The following is a 21445-nucleotide window of genomic DNA, read 5'->3' on the forward strand; positions in this document are numbered from 1 at the left end:
ATCAACAATCATTGCTAGTTGATTTGCAGAAGCAAGTGAATGAATTAGAAGCTGAGTTGCGGAAACGAAGAGCATGTCACCAGAAAAGAGATGTTGATAATTCTTTGGATGTGGAAAAGAAAGATGATCCAGTGGAAGAGCAAGCAGATGAAGAGGAAATCATTTGCGAACCTAAAGTTGAAGAAGATGAACGAGAAGAGGAAGAGCATGAAGATGGCAAGATTTATGAACCTGAAATAGATCAAGATGATTTGAAGATTGCAGCAATGGAGGAAGAGTATAGTTCCTTAGTTGGAGATCAAACAAGTGGAGTAGTTACGTGCATTGTTGATGACATAAAAGAGGCAAGAAAAGATGAAGATGTCAAACAGGTAAATTCTTATGAATCATGGGATGTTGTCTTTGATATGAGTTTAAAAGATATTGATGATGGTTTGCATGAGGATCTTATTAGTCATGTGTGGTATGCAAAGGAAGATTGGTATGGTGTTGTTGGGTTTATTACAGGTTATACTTGGATAGAGTTCATTGCAGATGCGAGATTTCAACAGCAAACACTTGTTCTAGCCAGGTGTTGGAAAAGAAGAAAGAAGGAAATATATCGACATCGGATACTTGTTCCAGCTATGTGTTGGAGGAAAAGAAAAAAAAATTTCAACAGTGGCTACTTCATTTTGTGAATCCATATTCACAAAATTTTTCCTACCATGGGAGTCGGATGCAGGAGCATCATGCATCAGCAAAAAAAAAAAAGAAAATGTGGAAGATTTGCATGTTGGTTTTTCTTGTCCCTATTGAGGTCGTAGCTTGTGGTGAAGATGAAGATGGTGGTATATCATTCTTTTGGCATCAAAGTGTGGGACACACTTTTCTATCTACCAAGGGAGTCTGATGCAGGAGCATCTTACATGGGAAAATTAAATTATTAGAAAAAAAAAAAAAAAAGGAAAAAAAAAAAAAAAAAAAATCTGGAGGAGAGAGAAAGTGACGAAAATTAGAGGAGAAATAATAAAAAAATAAAAAGGAGAAAAGAAAGGAAAAGGAGATTTCTATTTTCGAGGCGCATAGGTGGCGTAAAAAGAAAAATAATAAAAATAGTTGTCATTCCATTAATCAAGGTGTATAAGTGGCAATTTAGAAGTTTGTGGAAAGATCTTAAATCATGTATTTAATATTTGTTGGGTGCTTAGTTGTATTTGGGTGGGAATTTAATATTTATTTAAAAGTAGTTGTATTTACCTTTTATCCAACATTGCTTGTGTTCGTAATATCTTGGGTTAGAAGTGCCTATTTAAGAAAGGCTTATAATCGTTTGTAATCAAGTTCAAGGAATGGAAGCTCTTCTAAAGGAAGTTGGAGAAATGGAAGCTCTTCTAATGGAAGTTCAAGAAATAAAAGTTCTTGAATTGTAAGCTCTTCAAATGTAATCTCTTCTAGTGGATTTCAAGTATTAATGGATGCTTTATGATGCATTTTTTTTTTGTCATCTCTCTATCTCCATCTTGTTGCATTTTTGGTTGTGAGTTGGTACGGGTGGTGTGGCCCGTCATCAAAAATGCATATAGTGTCTAGGTTCTTGTTAGAGGACTAGACCATATTAAAATCCTCAACCCTATTAGGAGATGGCATTGCAAAATGTATACAAGATGATCCCACTACCCAAACATACAATTATACAATATAGTTCTTATAAAACAAAGAGATAGATACAAAAAACTCTTACTATTGTCTATTGTACTTCACAATCTTCTGATCATACATCAGATTTCATATACTTTATTTTGCATAATACTTTAGATATGATATGTCACACTTGTACACAACTTCACATAACTTTACATTTTTCTTATACCTTTCCTTTTTACAAAAATTTTCCTGTCAAGTTTCAAGCATTCACATGCATGGAATAATACAAAAAATATCTCTTTTCCTCTTAGTGTTATCATCTATCATTTCATCCCTAATTATTTAAGTAATTATTTTATAACCACAATAAGTCCTTAACTTGTAATTTTCCTTTTACTACTATCCTTTGTTCTCCTCTATTCGCTCCCTTTACTAGTGTTTATTGCATAAATTCATTTGTAATGTATGCATAGACTTGCATGCTTAGATACATCATCATAAAACTTCATACTAGTATTCCTTAACTCAGCACATGTCAACTATTTCTCTATCATTTGAAATCCACAAAACTATTCCTCTACTACTAGTAAAACTGTCTGATACTTAGATAATTTACTACATCCAACTGTGAGATTTTTAAATATACATTATTCCTTCTCATCCTATGATATATTTTCCATAAATAATAAATATAAATAATCTTACCTAGCCATATTTCCAATAGAATATTTGTTTCTTAGCTAAGAAAGAAAGAATATTATATTTTATAGAGTATAGAAGAAGCACAGTATGTAAGAGAAAAGTGACTACACCTCTAATATTTATGTGCATAGGGTTATGTATAGTCATCTTTTCACTATCTTAACATTTAATTCAGTCATTTTATCATTATTATATTATTATTTATTTAGGTAGGTTTCCCTAAGAGTTATATAGGGGTGTGTCTTTTCATCCTAAGCATAATTAGGTATATATAGCACAATGCAAGTCTTATTTCAGAATCATATTATAAAGTGTGTTCTTATTGGAGATATTTGGAGGTTTCCCCCTTGAAGTAGCCTATTATTCTTAGTTATTATAAAATAGTTTTATAATATTCCATATTATCCTCTCCCATTTTGTAAGTTATTTCATTACGAGCTATAATAGAGCATGATCTTGGCACCATAAAGGCAAGAATTTTTTCTCAACATTGTAGGAAATTTTGCGAAGAGCAAAACTTTCATATTTTAGTCAATTTCTTAAATATTTTTCAAGGGTTTCTAAAAACCATAGAAAAGTAGGTAAACTCTAGATTTCATGGATATTGGAGCAGATTTGAGCAAATTATCATAAAATAATGAGTTCTACTCAATTCATTTAGATCTACATATCTCTCATATCTTTCTAAATTGGGTTATAATTTGTATTAGGTTTTTGAATACACAAGAGAGGATCCTACATTCTAAAGCTTGGAGAAATTGAAGAAAAAATAAGTGACTTATTGCAAAATCGGGAATTTTTTCTCTCAAGGAAGAAAATTTGCTAAGTTTTTGGATTCTTTTTGTGTCTTGGCCCTAGTAAGTTATAGTAAAGGTTTCAAAGAATTTACATTTCATTCATTTGATTTATTTCAAAAATATTGGTTTCCATCATGATGAGGCCTACAAAAAGAGGCAAAAAGATTTTTGACACACTAGGGAAATCCTCTATTATAGATTTTAAAACAACAGAGGATAGTAATCCCAATGAGGAAATAATTAAGTTCAAGGAAGATGTTAAGAGGGATATGTGTGCCAAATGAGTAGATATACCAAATATACGAAGCATGCTAATCATCTATATGAATGAACTAAGAAAGGAGTTCTCAAGAAACCAAGATGAAACCTTGAAGTCAACTAATAATGAAAAAAAATTAATCTTCTTATGGAATCTAGTATTTTTTTCCAAGGGTGGACATGTGCAAGTTTGATAGTAAGGACCTTATAACATGGCTAAACCAAATGGATATTTTTTTTTAAGTACATGAAATCCCATATGGATGAAAGGTCATGATGTCTTCCCTATATCTAGAAAAAGATCAATTCATTTGGTATTGTCATTGGAGGAAAAAGGGTCTCATCATATAATGGTCAATTTTTGGGTATGTGCAAGATCATGGTAAACCAAACTATGCTCTTAAGTGGCAACAAAAATTCACCAAATCCGAGTTATTTCAACTTGACTTGCAATTTTTTACTTGTTATAAGTTCTATATAAAATAGTTGGGATAAAAGAATCTCTATGAAATTGAATTTAGTTTCTAAACTACTAGGCCTTATCTGCAAAAAAAATTAATTGGTCAAAAAATTTAATTTTAATGCAATAGTACAAAAATTTTAGGACAAAAATAGGAAGTAGACATATGTTTGACGACCTTAATCAAAATCAAACGATATTATTTTTTAATAATAATATAGTTATAAGAGCTACACTCCTACCTAGATGTGACACATATTTCTATGTATTTTTATTCTAAATAATTAATTAATTATGAATTTTTCACTATAATATTTTTTGAATTAAAAAACTCTCGTGTCTAACCACCTTAACTTATTCAAAATTTTAAAAGTTTTATTTTTAAATATTTTTTTCTTATACTAGAAGAAGCATAGAATGTGATGCATTTTTTGGATTTCAAAAATGTTGTACCCTTTGAAAGTTATAGTTGTTTTTCAATTAGTGTTTCAATCAACACTTTATACATAACCCCATTAGGAAATGAGTAATAATTTCTTATTGAACTCATAATTTGACCAACCTTATATTTATGGAAGGCTAAGAATATTCTTAAGAAACCCTTTTCTTTTCATCAAGTTTTGGTGAAAAAAAAATCATCAACTACATATTTGAAGTAAAAAATTACAAGAAAAGACTAAAAACACATTTTTGGGATGTTTTTAGTGTTGACCATATAGGGTTGGTATCTAAAGATATTATAGGCCTTATAAAGGTTTTAATTTTTTTCATTTAGTATCAAGATGTGTAGGAAAAATGTTGAAATAGATTTTAAAATGCTTTGAGGCAATTAAGAACTGCATATTTTTTAGATCACCATTTTTTGGGAGACCATAATCCTCCACATACCATTTTATAGATGAAATCCAAGAACAATATAGTAATAACATGATAGAGAACTTCTTTAGTGTACTTGCTAAACTTGAACTAACAAGACTAGTTAAGGATTACATTGAAAAAATTGAAAATCTATCCTTAAAAGTGGAAACAATTATAGAGGAGAAATTGAATAATTTATTCTTGGGTGGTCTCAAGGATCACATTAAATGTGAGGTATGCATGTTTAATCCTAACTCTGTAAATAAGTATTTTATATTGGCACATATGGTACAAAATTATTTCATTCTTAGAAAGAAAGGGGATAATGTGATTGGAATATATTTAATTGATATGATACTAACATTTTGAAATCAATGCCTAACAAGATTAGGAAGCGTACTTGTTAAAAAAAAGTTAATCATATGTGGAGATTATTCTTTGAAGAATTAAATATTATAGGTCAATACCAATCATTTGTTGAAATGATGAGGAATTTGAAATTTAAGCCCATCATGAAGATTATTAGGCTAAGAATGATGGACGACTCAAATGAAAAAAGAATTGTAAAGAATCTAATGAATGCATATGACAAAGTGGGTTCTAAATCACACAGAAAAGATAGTAATGTCACAAGAATCATACTTACATTGACAATAGTAAGTACTCAAATAAAAAAGCCTAACTCATTAGAAAGACAAAAAAAATATTGATATTTGGTAGACACATTCTAAGGAGAGCCATGCTAAGGCGTGAGAGATTGAAAGATCCAACAAAAAATGAGTTATGGACATTTAGGGGTAGACTACTATGAAAGGATAAAGAAATTAGTGAAGCTTTGAAAATATTGGTTGAATATTTTTGAAAAAATAACATGTTTGTTTGTCCTAATCAAAGAGATGTTGTAAGAGGGAGGATTGCTAGCTGAAATCATGACCTACATACAAAACATTTTTTGGACTCAACTCAAACACATTTTTTTGCAAAATTTATTGGTATGTATCCACAAATTCATATAAGTCAAAGACTTTTTTGACATGGGTAAACCTTTTTATGTGAAGATAAATCACACATTCACAACTTGTTGTTTTAGGATACATGTTTATTTTTCTAACCATTTTGATGTTTTAAGGCATATATGTATGTTTTTGCATTCTAAGTTTGTTTTGCAGGATTGTGAGATGAATAAGCTACCTAGATCTTCAAGGGAATTCATATCCAACATTTTATGTGATATAGGTAATGGTCACCAATTTTACAAGATGTCATGCTTAGATGGTAAATGCTTATTTTGTGGTTCTTTGCAACTTTTATTAACTTGTCAACATATGGATAGTAAACATGAAATTGCAAATAAAAATAGTAGATTACAAAAAATATAAGACAGTGACATATGCTCTAAAAGATGGGAAACCGGGTAAAAGATGTGATTTAGTCATTAAAAAGATTCTAGTGTATGAGTTCATGAAGATTTTTTGTGAAAAGATTATTTACAAGTATACAAGGCATAAACATAGAGCTTGATGGTTGCATTTGCAATTCAAGTTGTGCAAGAATACTTTTTTGCTGGATACCATTGTTTCAGTTGTAAACTTCATAGAGAACTACACACTATAAACACAAAATGAAGTCCAAGAAAATTAGTATACTTCTTAACTAGTTTCCATATTTGTTCACATAACTTTCATGCATTCACCTACAAGTACAGAGGATGACAAGAAGATATTGAGGGAGTACCATTTTTATATCAGTGATGATCGATCATATTCTATGGAGTTTATATATGGTTGTTATGAACAATTTTATCGAGATTTGGCTAATAGGGGCATACAATATCACTAGAACATTATTTGTTTAGACAATTGCATATCTCAATTCAAGAATGCACAAATGTTCTATTGGTTGAGAAGGATGCAAAGGTAGTCTAGAATTCAATATATGTGAAACTTCATAGAGGCTGGTCATGGAAAGGGAGAGTATGATGGTGCAGGCACATGTATCAAAAGAGCCTTAGCATGTGAAGAAATAAATTGAAAAAATAGAGCAATATTGACATATGCAAAATCCATCATCTAGTATTGTAATAGTACAATGGGTCTAGGTAAGGAAGTTGAGTCCATGGTTCATAGATTTTTTAGTTGATAGATAATCCTAAAATTGCACAATATGAGGATTGTTGCACACTAATAGGATCAAGTGAGTTGCACCCTTTTATAAGCTCTGATGCAAGTTCATAGAATATCCATACATGAAAAATGGCATGCTATTTTCCATCACGTGCAATGGAAAATTGGGATGAGTGTGAGTCAATCGAATGGGTGGACAAATGGAATATACGAGTTTTGGACCCAATTGACACCTATCATCCACCACAAATGCTTGAAATGGTAAAGATGGATCTATCCATTGAATTTGATCACTTGTTTGATCTAGTGCAACCTGGTAATATATATATATATATATATATATATATATATATATATATATATATATATATATATATCTTTATAAATTAAATATGTAACTTTATAACTTTTACCTAAGTATTTTTTGAATTAATGACTACATTTTACACATTTATCATTGCAGGCCATGTTTTTGTTGTTATTAAAACTAAAGATAATGGAAAAGGGACAAATTATTATTTGTGTCTTTATGTCCAAGCCAAAAAAAAAAATTGGATTACTTGGTTATAGATGGTGATGATTTAGAGTACCATATACATGGGGTGGTTGTAACAAGCAAATGGCTTAGATGATATTCTATGAAGAACCCTAACTTGTGGTTATTTAAGGATTAGAAAATAGAGAAGAAGATTATTCATTATTTAAACCTTCTTTTTGTGTCAAATTTCCACTTGATAAAATATAGTGGAAAACCACATAATGAGACTCTTTGGAAGGTTTAGGAGTCACACCATGAGACAATACTTGAGACATTAAAATATAGAGTAGATCTAGTTGGTTCATTAAATTGAATATAATTACATAAACATAGAATCCTAAGGTAAAATGTTGTTATGTTTGGGAAACTAAGGTGTTTCATTACTTAATAGGTTATAGGAATCCTAACTAGGTCTTAGAATGGTCCTAGATGGACCCATTTGACCAAAAGATGTAAAGAGCAAAAATTGCTCAAAACTTGCAAAGCTGCTCAAAAAGTTGCTTGGACAACTTTTGTAATTTTTGCAAAAAGTTACCAATGGAGCTTTGGAAAGTTATAACTAACCATTATTGGGTATATGAGGATGGGAAACATATTTTGGAAGGTTACAAGGTTTCTATCTAGATTTCACACTCCTTTCCAACCACGTTACATTTTTTAGCAACTTTTGCAATTTTGCACAAAAAGAGCAACTTTTGCAAAGTTCACTATATTTCACTTCTAGGACTTGGAAAAAGGTTCTGAATTATTAAAAAATAACTTAAAACACCTAATCCTAGGCTCTCTTGACCACAAAGTGGCCTAGGCATACATATATTCCCCATATCTCTCTCATAGTTTCTAATGGGATAAAAATATCTACTTCATTAGCTCTAGGTGGCTAGTTAAACCCTAGTTCCAAGCTCATCTTGTCATGTAGATAGCTCAAACATTCCTGAGCATGCCAAACTGAATTGATCCTAAGAGTCATTAAATGCCACAGGGAAACAATCTTTGATAGGGCATATCTTAGAGTTCCTCTGAGTTATGGATGAAATTCAAAGTGCTACAAGATTGTGTTGCTAACACATATAATTAACTCTCTCTATTATTGGATATTGGATTTCATTTTGATTTTTTGGCCCCATCTCAAGTGATGTTGAAACTTGTAGTGTTGGATAGTACAAATTCACTAACTATTGAATCTCTCTAACTATTCATTGTGGGATCAAACTGTATGTTCTGTTACCTCTGGGTGGATGGGTAAACCCTAGTTCTAAGCTTATCCTATCCTGTTGACTTCTCCAACATTCTCAGGAATGCCAAACCAAAATGATCCTAAGAGTCATTAAATACCATAGGGAAATGATCTTTTATGGGGTATATCTTGGAGATCATTCGAGGTATGGATGCAATTATGGATTGTACACGAAATTGTGCAATCCAACACTTTTCAAACAGGAAATCAAGAGTCACAAACTAACTTTGGAGAGTCTTATGCAATCATTTGGCATAACTCTACCAAGGTCTCCAATGCAGAGTGAGAAACATTTCAAGAATCTCCTAAACTCCCAAAGTCAATTAGAAGTGCTACATGTAGATGACACAAACAAAAAGGCTAAATTGATCAGCATCTACTCCATGCTAACTCCACATATGGAGATATTGCACAACAAACTAGCCTTTGATAAAACACTCATGTAGAAAGATATGCATCTTTCTAGTCATGAAGGCTTAGTCCACCTTGTTGCCGAGCTGACCATCCAAATAAAATCATTGGATGTAGCTTGTCACAATTGGGATGCTACTTTAAAAATTATGCTTAAGATCCATAAAACATTTTTGGACAAACACATTATACATGCATAAGCCTTTGACATAAGTGTCAAAAATGGGGAGTAATAAATAAGGGGAATAATAAGAAAGTGAATTAGGTAGAGTAATAAGTTTTGGGAGATAATATTTTTTTGGGGAGCTACCTACTAATAATAGAAATAGAGTACAATAGATACAAATCTACAAAGTAGTAGAAATGATTTTGGTTCAGATATAGAACAACACAATTAACTCAATGGGAGTTGTGATATTTTGAGCTATGATTCATAAGTCATGTTTTGAAAAATTTTGAGATTTTGAGATTTTGTATATAAGTCGAACAAATATATTCAATATCTAAGTTATGCTCATAAGTGAAGATCATTGATGCATGACCAAGTGGTTTTGTCACTCATGTCAAAGTGGGAGATTTCTCATCTTAGATAGGTTTAGAAAAATGAGTTTCTATACACTTAAGTCATTTATAAGTTATGTACTTAGTTCATACTAAACAAGTAATACATGTCGAGCATAACATATTAGATAGTGCATGACAAGTTACTCAAGTCCTAAGCAATAGTATATGCCAAGTGATTCAAGTACTGAGTATGTAGTGAGTGTTGAGTCACTCAAGTGTCCAATAGATAGTATGTACTAACTTATTCAAATGCCAAGTGACAACATTGAAGTTGTAGTTGATGTCAAGTTATACCATTTTGACATAGTTGTTTGTAATGGCATAAACTACTATGCAAACTAGTTTTGAGCTAACTTAAGGATTGTTTTATGATCTTAGATGATAAGAATGAATCTTTATTGTGAATCCATATGCATTACACACAACCAATTAGAAAAAGGGAAGGATTAGGTGACAATATGGGTGAATCATAGTTGTTGATTCATACCTAACCCTAATTCACAAAGATATTCATAAGGAGGGTAAACCCTAATACAGACTAGAGAGAGATAGTCAAGGAGAAGAAAAAATAGAGAAGTTTGCACATGCAAATAGAGTATCAAGGTCTAAATAAGGATTTTTGATCAAGAGATAGCAATTATAGAATGGGTTAAAGGAGAATAGAGTGAAGGAGTTAGAAGATAGAATAGATACATTTGATCAAAGAAGGATCAAGAATACATGTAAAGAGGTGATATGTCATCAAGAAACAAAGTACTAACCAAAGGATCAATGTTAGACATGCTAATAGGTGAATCAGTTAAATCTCTTAACAAAGTAGTCTTAATAGGTTGTTGTAAATCCTTTAACAGGGTGCTTACATCATTGTAAGTTGAAGTCCTCTAATGAGGCACACTTCTAATAGGGTCAAACTTAACAATCTTTGTAAGCCTTTACTAGGGCATACCTTTTACAAGGTAGATCATGTTTCATGATCAAACATTGTAACCATTCATTGGATACACTTTATTAATGCAGTAGTGAAGATTTGTGGATGTCATCCCACCCCAATTTTACCTTCTCATTGGAGGGTTTCTAGGTAATCATATCTTGTGTCATACATTTGTGTGAATTTTTACTTACTTACATGCTTTAGATGTATATGCTTGATCTAGTATTTTAGTTTACTTATTGAATTATGAGATGGATGTGAGGTGAATGATTTTATGGTTAAAAGTTTTAAGTGTTGATTCATCCCTCCTCTTAAAGTTTACTTTCCTTGTTGTATTCCCAACACAAAGAAGTAGTAATTTTAATTTGGCATCACTATAATATATAGAAAAGTATTCCATCGATGAGTGGAGGAGACAATTTTTGCTACAACAATGAGAGATAAAATGTTTATCACTAATTGGTAGAGATACATTTCATTACAATGATGAGTGATGGTATTAATATATCTAACATCACCATATGTTGTAGCAACTAATCTATCAGTGAGTGGAGGAAGAGCTATCAAGCTATAGTTATGAATGATAATTTTTTTATTGCTATAGCTAATCCTATGGAGACGAAGATTTTGCAATTGACTGCTATATCCTATAGCAATGATAATATCTCTATAACTATTAATGTATTTTTTTATCACAATCATAGAGGAGAGGCTATAGTGATGAGTGGTGATTTTAAATGGTGATTGCTATGGTTTTGGTGATGAGGTAAGGTACAAGTAATTATTTTTAAAAAAATTAATCATTATTCCTTTACTTTACAAAATATTTTCAAGATTGTAAATATGGAAATATTAGACTTTTGATTGTCTTTATTTTAAGATTATTTCCATAAATAAGTTTTCTTTTAAATTATTGAGATGAAAGGGTTTGAAAATTTATAATTTTTTATTATTAGGTTCTATTCTTTTTTCAATTAAAAGCCCTAACCTAAGGTCAAGTAGGGTCTATGTTTTCTTTTGCGTGACCTTAGAAATGTGAGGAGGGTAAAAGATTATTTTAGGGAAGTACATTTTTCTCCCTATATTATGGTTTTCATTTATTTTTCATTAATAGAATAATTTTTCTCATTTTAAATATTTTTTTGCGATGCTCTTTGTTGGAATTCTTTAGAATAAGTAAGAGGGGAAGTGAATCAGTTATCCAAGGTCTAGATGTACAAATAAAACTTTTCAAAACTTTGTAAATCTATATCCTTAAAACATATTCATTATGCATGCATCTATAATAGATCATACATCTCTAAAACTTGTAGGTTACTATCAAATCAACTTTGCAGAAATGTAAGAATGAAACATAAAAAAATCATCAACGCATTTGACACAATGATTTTACATGGAAACCTAATTTGGGAAAAACCACTAGTAACATGCTACTAATTCTCACTCTTCTAAAGTGATGCCCTATGAAAGGCCAACCCTGTTAAAGGTTACAATACACACTGGTAAATGTGACTTGGTTAAATGGTTTCAATCACCCTAATAGGAGTGAGCCTTGTTAAAGGACTTTACATCATTCACTTGGAATGTTATCTAGTTAAAGGATTTACAAATGACTATTAGGTCAACTTGAATCCAAAGGATTTACCTAAACTGATATAATTATTAGAGAGTAGTAGTAGGGCTTGATCTAATAACAACTCATAACTTACTTTACAAATTACAGATCTTTATTCAATCCTCCATTCTTCTTGGCATCATTCACTTTAGCTCTGATAGCTTGTTCACCCTTCAAGCATTCATCCTCTCAAGTCTTCTTACTTTACATTCTAGTTACAAAATCTATAGTTTGGCCACCATATGAAATAACACCCTAGCCTCTTGGTCTTTCTTGGGTTCTCCCTTATGCCAATTGTTGTTTCATGCCTTGTATCCCCTTATAAAGAGAATTTAGATTTTTTTTGTTCATCCTCCATTGTTAATTTTAGGGTTCGATAGGATTAGGTAGGATTCAATGAATCTACCCTCCTTTTTATTTTAGTCTCTCTAGAAACTTCTTTTTGAATCTAGTTTAAATTTGCCTCAAAATGGTTTACCAAGAATTCTGTGCCACTAACTAATCACAATTATATTCCACATGCTTCAAAAAATTCAAGAAAACAAAATAGTTAGATCAAATTTTTCAATTCTTTGATTTAACATGAATACTAGCACTCGACATCAAAATGTTGTCACTTAGCTTCCATACTATTCTTCCACTCATCATCCACTGGATAAGTCAACATCAACTAAAGTTTACTAGTGCTCAACATCAACTGAACTTTACTCGATATACACTATTTCACTTGGCATACACTAAAATTTTATTATGCTCACTTCTAACTGATTTTCTACTCAACTAGCACTAACTTTAATTGGCACCTACTATCCACTTAGTCAATCTTGGCAGACTGAATTCTTCTTTCTTGTTCTTCTAAACTTAGTGTATCTAACCTTTGCAACCTTAAGTATATATTCAATTCACTATATTATCATTGTCTTAGTTGATCTTTGTACTTCTTTTCTTTACCATTAGTCAAGCTTTCCTCTTGGTGCTAATTTCATCTCATTTGATCAAATCATCTTCATCAGTAAAACAAATGATAGTATTCAAATCATCTAAGCAATTGCCTTACCAATGAATACAAGTTTGACATCGATGACAAAACAATGATTGAAACACACTTTCATACTTGTATCAATCTATTTTTAATAGGTCTTCTTCCTCCAGAAACTACTAGATTCTCGATGTGCCTAGGCATGGACACACATCCCCAATTAGAGTTACTATAAACACCTAAATATATGGGTGTCAAATTTGAAAAGGGAACTATATTTTATTCTTGCAAGATTGATTATTTTATTAAGATTTATATTTTATATTTTAAAATTAAAAAAATGATTGTTAATGTTTAACATTGTCATCCATGTGATATTTATTATTAGGGTAAAAATTTTCAAAGGCAAAGTATGAAATGAAAATGTTAAATTATTTACAATGCATATTTATTTTTTATTCTCTTTTAAAATAAAAACATTTTTTTGCGAAAAAGGATAGGGAGAGGGAGTTGAACACTCGACCTCTTGACCCTATCTTCTTTCCTATCGTACCTACCCCCTGCCCCTACCAATTTATCTATTGTTTACTTCAAGAGTGGTAGTTAGGAAAGTTTTAAATGCAATATTTTGATTTTCAAATAACTTAAAGGGATATTTAATCTTTCTTATGAGTTATTTGCATAGTGAAATTCATTTCAAAGGTAAATATTTTTTCTTTTCTTGAAAATTAAACTTACCTTTAGGGTAAAAAATATTTTTATTATAAAAGGATATTAAGTATTTACCTTTTGATTAATATTTCTTGGAGTTTGTTTTATAAATTTTGGGGTTATACCTTTTATATGTGTTTTCTTTATAAGGATAAAATTTTAAGAGCATATGTTGAATAGAGAGTTGTTTTATTAATATTTTTCATCTCTTTACAAAAGGTATTTTATTTACTTCTAACCTAGGTTTGTTAAAACTGAAAATCATATGGAATATGTTTCTTGTGATTTTGAAAAAGTACTATCAAATTCATTTAAGGGTAATATATTTTTATTATTCAAAGCATGTATTTTACCCTAAAGTAAGAAAGTTAATATTATATCTTATTCTCCATAAGCCATATTTAAAGGTTAAATATTTTAAAGTACTTACATATGAGATAGATATCTTTTGAAACCTAAATCAAATACAAACACCCTAATTTAATTTTTTATATTAAATTCTATCACTAAGTTAATGTGTGTAGGGTTTATTGAAGAATATTTAAGCACATGTCGAGAGATTTAGAAGGAAGAAGCATTTAAGATTAAATATTTTATCAAAACATTTGCATTTGTAATAAAATATTTTTAGATATATTTTAGGAAGAGTTGTAATGATCTGAAGCTTGTTTACATCCTTTGGATTTTTATAAAGGATACTAGGATCATCACATTAGAATAGACATTAACAATTATATTTTTATTTTTTGTCAATTGAAAGGGGATTTTTCTAATCATGGATCCTATTGTTAACTATATGCACCAACAACACAAATTTTTGTGGTGAACAATTTTGAAAGCAATACAGAGATTTGACATGGTCATTTGATTTTTTGGTGATATCATTCTTCTTTCATTTATTTTGTCCCTTTGATTAAACTTAAATGTTTACATTGATTGGTAGTCCCATTTATTGAATCTTAGTGAGTTATATTTAAATACTTGTTAAATAAGTAATCCTTTATTGATTGTTCAATCTCAATTATTATCTTGTTTGTCTCTTATGGGGAATTAAAATCAATAAGATTTAGTATTGGATTTTAACCTAATATTTAGTAATGCATACTTCATCAAAGTGACAAAAATTCATCTTAGAGGGATTTTATAATTGTCTCTTAGGGTTACATTAACATTATGAATAATTGATAGAAATCTAATATATACTCCATTGATTAAGGCAATTGCCTCATGAGTGTCGGTTGATTTTTCATGTTGATTACAGAAAGGACACACTTCGAGGTGATGAAGATCTCTAATCATTGTACATCATATACATACATTGTTATAATAAAAAACTTTTACCAACTATTTAATGTTTTAGTAACACCTGAAATCCCTCAAGTTATCTACTCAAAGCATCAAGGGTGTAAGGTATAGGTCTACTAGCCTTGATCCTGTAGAGCTAGAGTTGTAGAGGTTTGCGTCCTATTTGGGTGGGACCTATCAGTTGGAAAATTGCTACTAGGAGTTCCCAAAATTGGATCACCATTCCATACGAAACCTAGTCTATCAATTTGGGCACCAATAGGTAGGACAACAAGTAAGGCTTTAACCTTGTCATCTTCTTCATCTTCCCCTTCTCCTTCCTCACCACCACTATCTTGTTCTTCATCTTCTCCAAGACCTTGAGTCAATTGAAATGGTTCCTTTCTTTTTCCTAGGGAGCCTAATTTTTCTTCTAGGTCTTTGATCATCTTCTTTCTTTTCTTCTCTTTAGAAGCAATCTTGATATTCACTTTTATCCTTTCCTTTTCTTCTCCATATCCCCCAAATGGTTCTAACTCATCATATATCTATTATTTTAGTAATGCATCAATGTTTTCACTAATATCATCACTCTCTATTTCATATCCAAAACTCTGTAGTCATGCCTTCCTTGGCTTTACAGCTTGCACATACGTGTTGTCCATTTCAATAAGAAAATAAATATCACTATAGTATTTTGTGACCAATTCCTATGGATTTATCATTCTCCTTTTCCTTCTCATCCTTAATTCATCAAAATTATCTCTCGATTGAGTAATAAACTCATTAATTTTCCTTGTTATTATTTTATCTTGCTCCTATACAACATTTCATATGCTAAGAAATACTCCTAAATATAAAAGAATGTACAAACAATAACGGAAGTAAATTTACATTATGAATTCTTTTCCTTTCTTATTGATGATAGGTTTTCTACTAGTTGTAAAATTTGTAGCTCAACAAGATAATACTCATGGTCTTCCATCACTATCTTCCATTCTTGTTCCACATCCATACATGGCACATTGTTCAATCTACTCAATTGATAGAATTTGTGAGCAATAACTCTCACTAAAAATTCAATAAGTGAATTATAAATTTGTGTAATGGAAAGACCTACCCATTCCACTCAGCTCCTATGTGTTGACATTGCAGTTAAGTTTTTTATTAGTGACACACAGTTATTTAGACAAATAGTATCTACCGAGCTTATTGTATAGTTAACAATATGGACCAAGCATTTCAAACTCTACCAAGTTCTATAGTTGCTACTAATTTCAAGGAATAGTATTCAGTTTGCACCAAGTAGTTTCTACCATGATGGTGATTAGTAGTGTAACTAAGCTATTTAGTGTTTATCAAGTTTCTCAATGCAAACTGAGTTGTGGAGTGCTTACCAAGTTCATAGTTATAGTGATGTGAATCAAGTGTTGACCAAACCACTTAGTGTTAACCAAGTAATTCAGTTTATATCAAACTTGTAGTGATAGCATTGACCAAGCTATGCAGTGTAAATCAAGTAATTTAGTTTATATGTCAAGTTTCACAATATTCACTGAGTCACTAGTACAGACCAAGTTCAGACTACTTGGAAGTGATCAGTAAGGGTTGAGCTTCTATGTCTACCAAATGCATGATGATGTCGAGCATTGATAGTGGATCCTACATATCAAAACCTCACCAAGTTAGTCTTCAAAACCTAAATTCCTACAATTCGACTAACTTTGTGTATTTTGTGTAAACTTGTATTGTAGCCAACTTTGTTAATTTTTAAATTGGATTGGTATATGTAATATATTGTATCACATCCAATAACAAGTATGAAAGTAATGTAACTAGTAGAGAAGAGCATAAGTGAAAAATTCAAAGGTTATAGTAGTATAAGGAGCAACAAAGATTTATCTATCACATCAAGATGATCATTACACTCAAAGGAATCTTATTCAAAAAATCAAGTTAAAGATAAAAAATCAGCCACTATTTCATCCTAACATGTGGATCAGTTAAATCCTTTCACAAAGAAAACTTAACAGTCTTTTGTAAATCTCTTTATCGAGTGCATACTTCATTGTATGTTTGTAAATCCTTTTACAAGGTGGACCTAGTAGTCCTTATTGCTCCTAATAGGGTAGATCATCAGAAGTGATCATTGTAAGCCTTAACAAGCCAACTTTATACTAAAGTACTAAAGCTTTTGGGTATCATCCCCACCCCAGTTTTACTTTCTATTTGAAAGGTTTTTGGGTCACCATATTGTGTGTCAAAGTTTTATGAATGTTTTAATGCTTTCAATTTTTCATGCATACAATAAGATCTAAATACATTTTTGATCTTAGATTGTTTTGACAAGTGAGTATCAACACACTTAAGGCATTTACTTAGTTCATTTTGAACTAGTAATTCATGCTGAGTACAACATATAAATATTGGACCATACTAAGTTACAATGAGTGTCGAGTAACTCATGTGCTGAGTCACTCAAGTGCTGAGTAGATATACCATGTCGAGTGATTCAGGAGCAGAGTAAACAATGGATGCCAAGTAGTGCAAGTGTTAAGTTAGGACAGAACTATAGTGCATGTGGAGCATCAATGACTTCATATGTCAAGTGACACAGATTGGACATATTTGTTTATAATTGCACAAACAACTATGTAAACCATTTTTTAGCCGACCTAAGGATAGATTATGATCCTTTGGAGATAACGATGGATCTATATGTAGATTCCCTATGAAATTACATGTAGCTAATTAGAAAATGGGAAGGTTCAAGCGGCAATATGGATGAATCTCAGCTATAGTTTCATACCTTACCCTAAGTCTTCTAGTCGTCTTAAGAAGGATGAAACCCAAAACTTCTTATGAGTGTGTAAGGGATTGAAGGAGGAGAATAGAGAAGTTTGCATGTGAAAAAAAATCATTCATGGAGACTTAGAAGTTATGGAGAAGGACTAAATTACATAATCAATTAGAGAAGAATAGAGGATAGAGAGAAGGATACAACATTGAAACATCTGATTGTGAATGATCAAATTGGACATTGTGTAGAGGTGGTTTGTTATTAGAAAAGCAAGTGACAATCGCAAGATCTATGCTGATACATTTTAGCAAGTGATTTTAGTCAAAACTACTAACAAAGTAGTCCTAATAGGCTGTATGAAATTCTTTAGTAGGGTGCTTACTTATTTGTAAGTTGAAGTCCTCTAACAAGGCACACTTCTAACAGGGTGTTGAAATCCTCTAACAAGGTGGGATTTAACAATATTTGTAAGACTTTAACAAGGAAGGATTTTCATAGAGTAGACCATGATTCATGGTCAAAATATTGTAACCTTAATTGGATACACTTTACAACTATAGTAGTGAAGAGTTGTGGGAGTCATCCCCACCCCAATTTTACCTTCTCACTTGGAGGGTTTATGTGTAATCATATATGGTGTTATCTGTGATTGCTTACATTTTTACATGATTTAGATGTATGTGCTTTACATGTTATTTTAGTTTATCTATTGAACGCATGAGATGGATGTGTGCTGAAAGTTTTATGGGTTCATGTTTTAACTACTAATTCACCTCCCCCACCTCTCAAAAGTTTACTCTTTCTACTTGTAATTCCAAAGATTGGTATCAGGGCTTTGTTCTTTGAAAGAGAAGCTTTGCACTTTAGAGGAAAGATCTTGAAATGGAAGTCTACAAGTTGGGAAAGACTATTGAGAACCAGGAGATTGAAATACATCAAGATAGACTACATTAACTAAATGAAGCCAGAGATTCTTTGAAGAGTTCTTTGAAGAGAAGAAAAGAAATTACTATTGCAAAGAATGGCACACAATACAAGGAGATAGACACCACTAAGTTATTTGCAAATAGAGACTCAAATGAATTTGATGTAGCAATTGTAGATCTAACGGAAAAGAACAAAATCCAAGTTGAGCAAATTAGAAATTTCAATTTAGGGGAAGAATTACAAGCCATACTAGTATGTGAGGTGGTTGAAGAAAAGGAGAAAGCCATGGAAGACAAAGCCATCACTAGTACATTTGTGTTCATTTTTTGACCTTTATTAGTCAAATTTTCTACCCAATTTTTGACCAAATTTTGATCAAATTTGACCAACCCATTGGTCGATATTTTTCTGGTCAAAATTTTGACCAACTCACTGTTTGGTCAAAATTTTGACCAACCTATTGGTTGAAAACCTTCGAAAGCCATTGCCTAAGTTCAATCAAGAATTGGTCAAAATTTTGACCAACAAAGGTAGAAAAAAGTTTAGGCATTGGTGGAAATTTTGACCAACAAAGGTAGAAAAAAAAATTAGGCATTAATGGAAATTTTGACCAATGAAGGTGCAAATTTTGACCAACAAAGGTAGAAAAAAATTTAAGCGCTGGTAGAAATTTTGACCAACAAAGGTAGAAAAAAATTTAGGCATTGGTGGAAATTTTGACCAATGAAGGTGGAAATTTCACCCAACAAAGGTAGAAAAAAAGTTAGGCGTTGGTGGAAATTTTTACCAACAAAGGTAGAAAAAACCCAGGCGTTGGTGGAATATTTGACCAATGAAGGTAGAAACTTCCACCAATAGCTAGCTGTAAAATTTTTTCAGGCATTCTATAAAATAGTTCACATGCCTTGCCTATGATATGACACTTTGCATGAATCCTACACTCTCTCATCCAGCTGATGATGGGTTATGCAAATTGATCTAAAACCATGATTCTAAAGAACACACACAATCAAATCCAATATGAACTTGCACTACAAATGGATTGTGGTAATCTGATATTGTTAATTTTGCATGCATGTCTACCAGGACAAATATATGTTTAAGTTGTGATTTTCCTGGTAGACATGTATGCAATTTTACTAATATCAAATTTCTACAATCCATTTGTAGTGCAAGTTCATTTCGGATTTGATTGTGTTTTTTAGCATCATGATTTTAGATCACTCTGCATAATCCATCATCAACCAGATGAGAGAGAGTACAAGATGCATGCAAAATGTCATATCATATGCAAGGCATGTGAATTGTTTTATAGAATGCCTAAAAAACATCGATAGTAACTAATATGAAGAATATATAATTAGTTATATGATTGAGACAAATCATGTACATTGTATGTACATTGTATGAAGGCATTCCATACCTAACAAGGCCCACCAAAAGATAAAACATATGATAAAAATAATTATTTTCATGTTTTGAACATATGGGGTACACATAACATGACTTATTATTTCATAATTCAACTAAGTTCAGTTAATTTCCATAGGGATTGTCCCCATTTAATGGTGAACATTTTGCCACATTTCAAGCCTTTTGATTATATAAAGAAATGGATAGCATGAAAATTTTAAGTAATGTGAAGCCATTTATTTACTTGATATATAATGTGAATAGAACTATTATGTTTCTCAACAACAACCACCAAATAAAATTATCATCATGTACCTAAAAAGGGATGGATGGAATGTCGAAACTGACCTCCAACTAACTACTATCACCATCCCTCTATATTATAAGCTATAGTGGTGCTCTAGATTTTCTCTATTCCATCATACACTTACATATCATTATCATACACTTTACCATATTCCATATCAACAAGGTCAGAGAGATCGGTTTCATTTGACTGGTATGTGGAAGACCTTGATGTTGAGAAGTTGTGTGATTCACATGGAGTGGAAGGTGTTTTGGCCCCTTGGAAGGAAGCTTCATCTCTTTTATCAGCTTCTTTATTTTTACTTGGAGAAGCATATTGCTTTGAATTGTACCCATGGCTACTTGTAGATGATGCCAAGAGTGTCCTTGATATTTTCTTCTGCTATAACATAATGCTCACAATGTGTTAGAATTGTCTCTAGATGAAAAGAAATTGTAGAGGCTTAATTGACATGTGATCTTAGTTAATGTAGAAGATAGATTATGAAATATCATCTGAAATGTTGATACAAAAGTCTTCCTAAAACAAAAATGTAAACCATATCAATTAGAAAACAAAAATGTAAACCTCTACTTGTGAAATCCTTTGGACTTGCTCCTACAGAGCATCATTTGACAATGTGACCTATTTGGGATCACAATAATGAATCATGCATTACAAAATTAATACCAATTTCATATGCACAGTTACCAATCTCACCAATTGATTAGATTTTGACAGTTATCAGGGTTGATATTGAAGGACATCACCTTAGTATTGAGGAAGTGGGAAGATGAAAATGAAAAATAAATTTATAAATTTATTCCTTTGTTTAACATAGATTCAGATCATGATGAATAGATTTCCTATGGCTCTAGCAATATAAACTCATTAATTCAGGGTGTCTAAGACACTTTTTTGACAC

The sequence above is a fragment of the Cupressus sempervirens genome, chromosome 5 (assembly GCF_028749045.1).
Source record: "Cupressus sempervirens isolate cs-2001-9-10 chromosome 5, ASM2874904v1, whole genome shotgun sequence".
In the NCBI taxonomy this organism is placed as follows: Eukaryota; Viridiplantae; Streptophyta; class Pinopsida; order Cupressales; family Cupressaceae; genus Cupressus; species Cupressus sempervirens.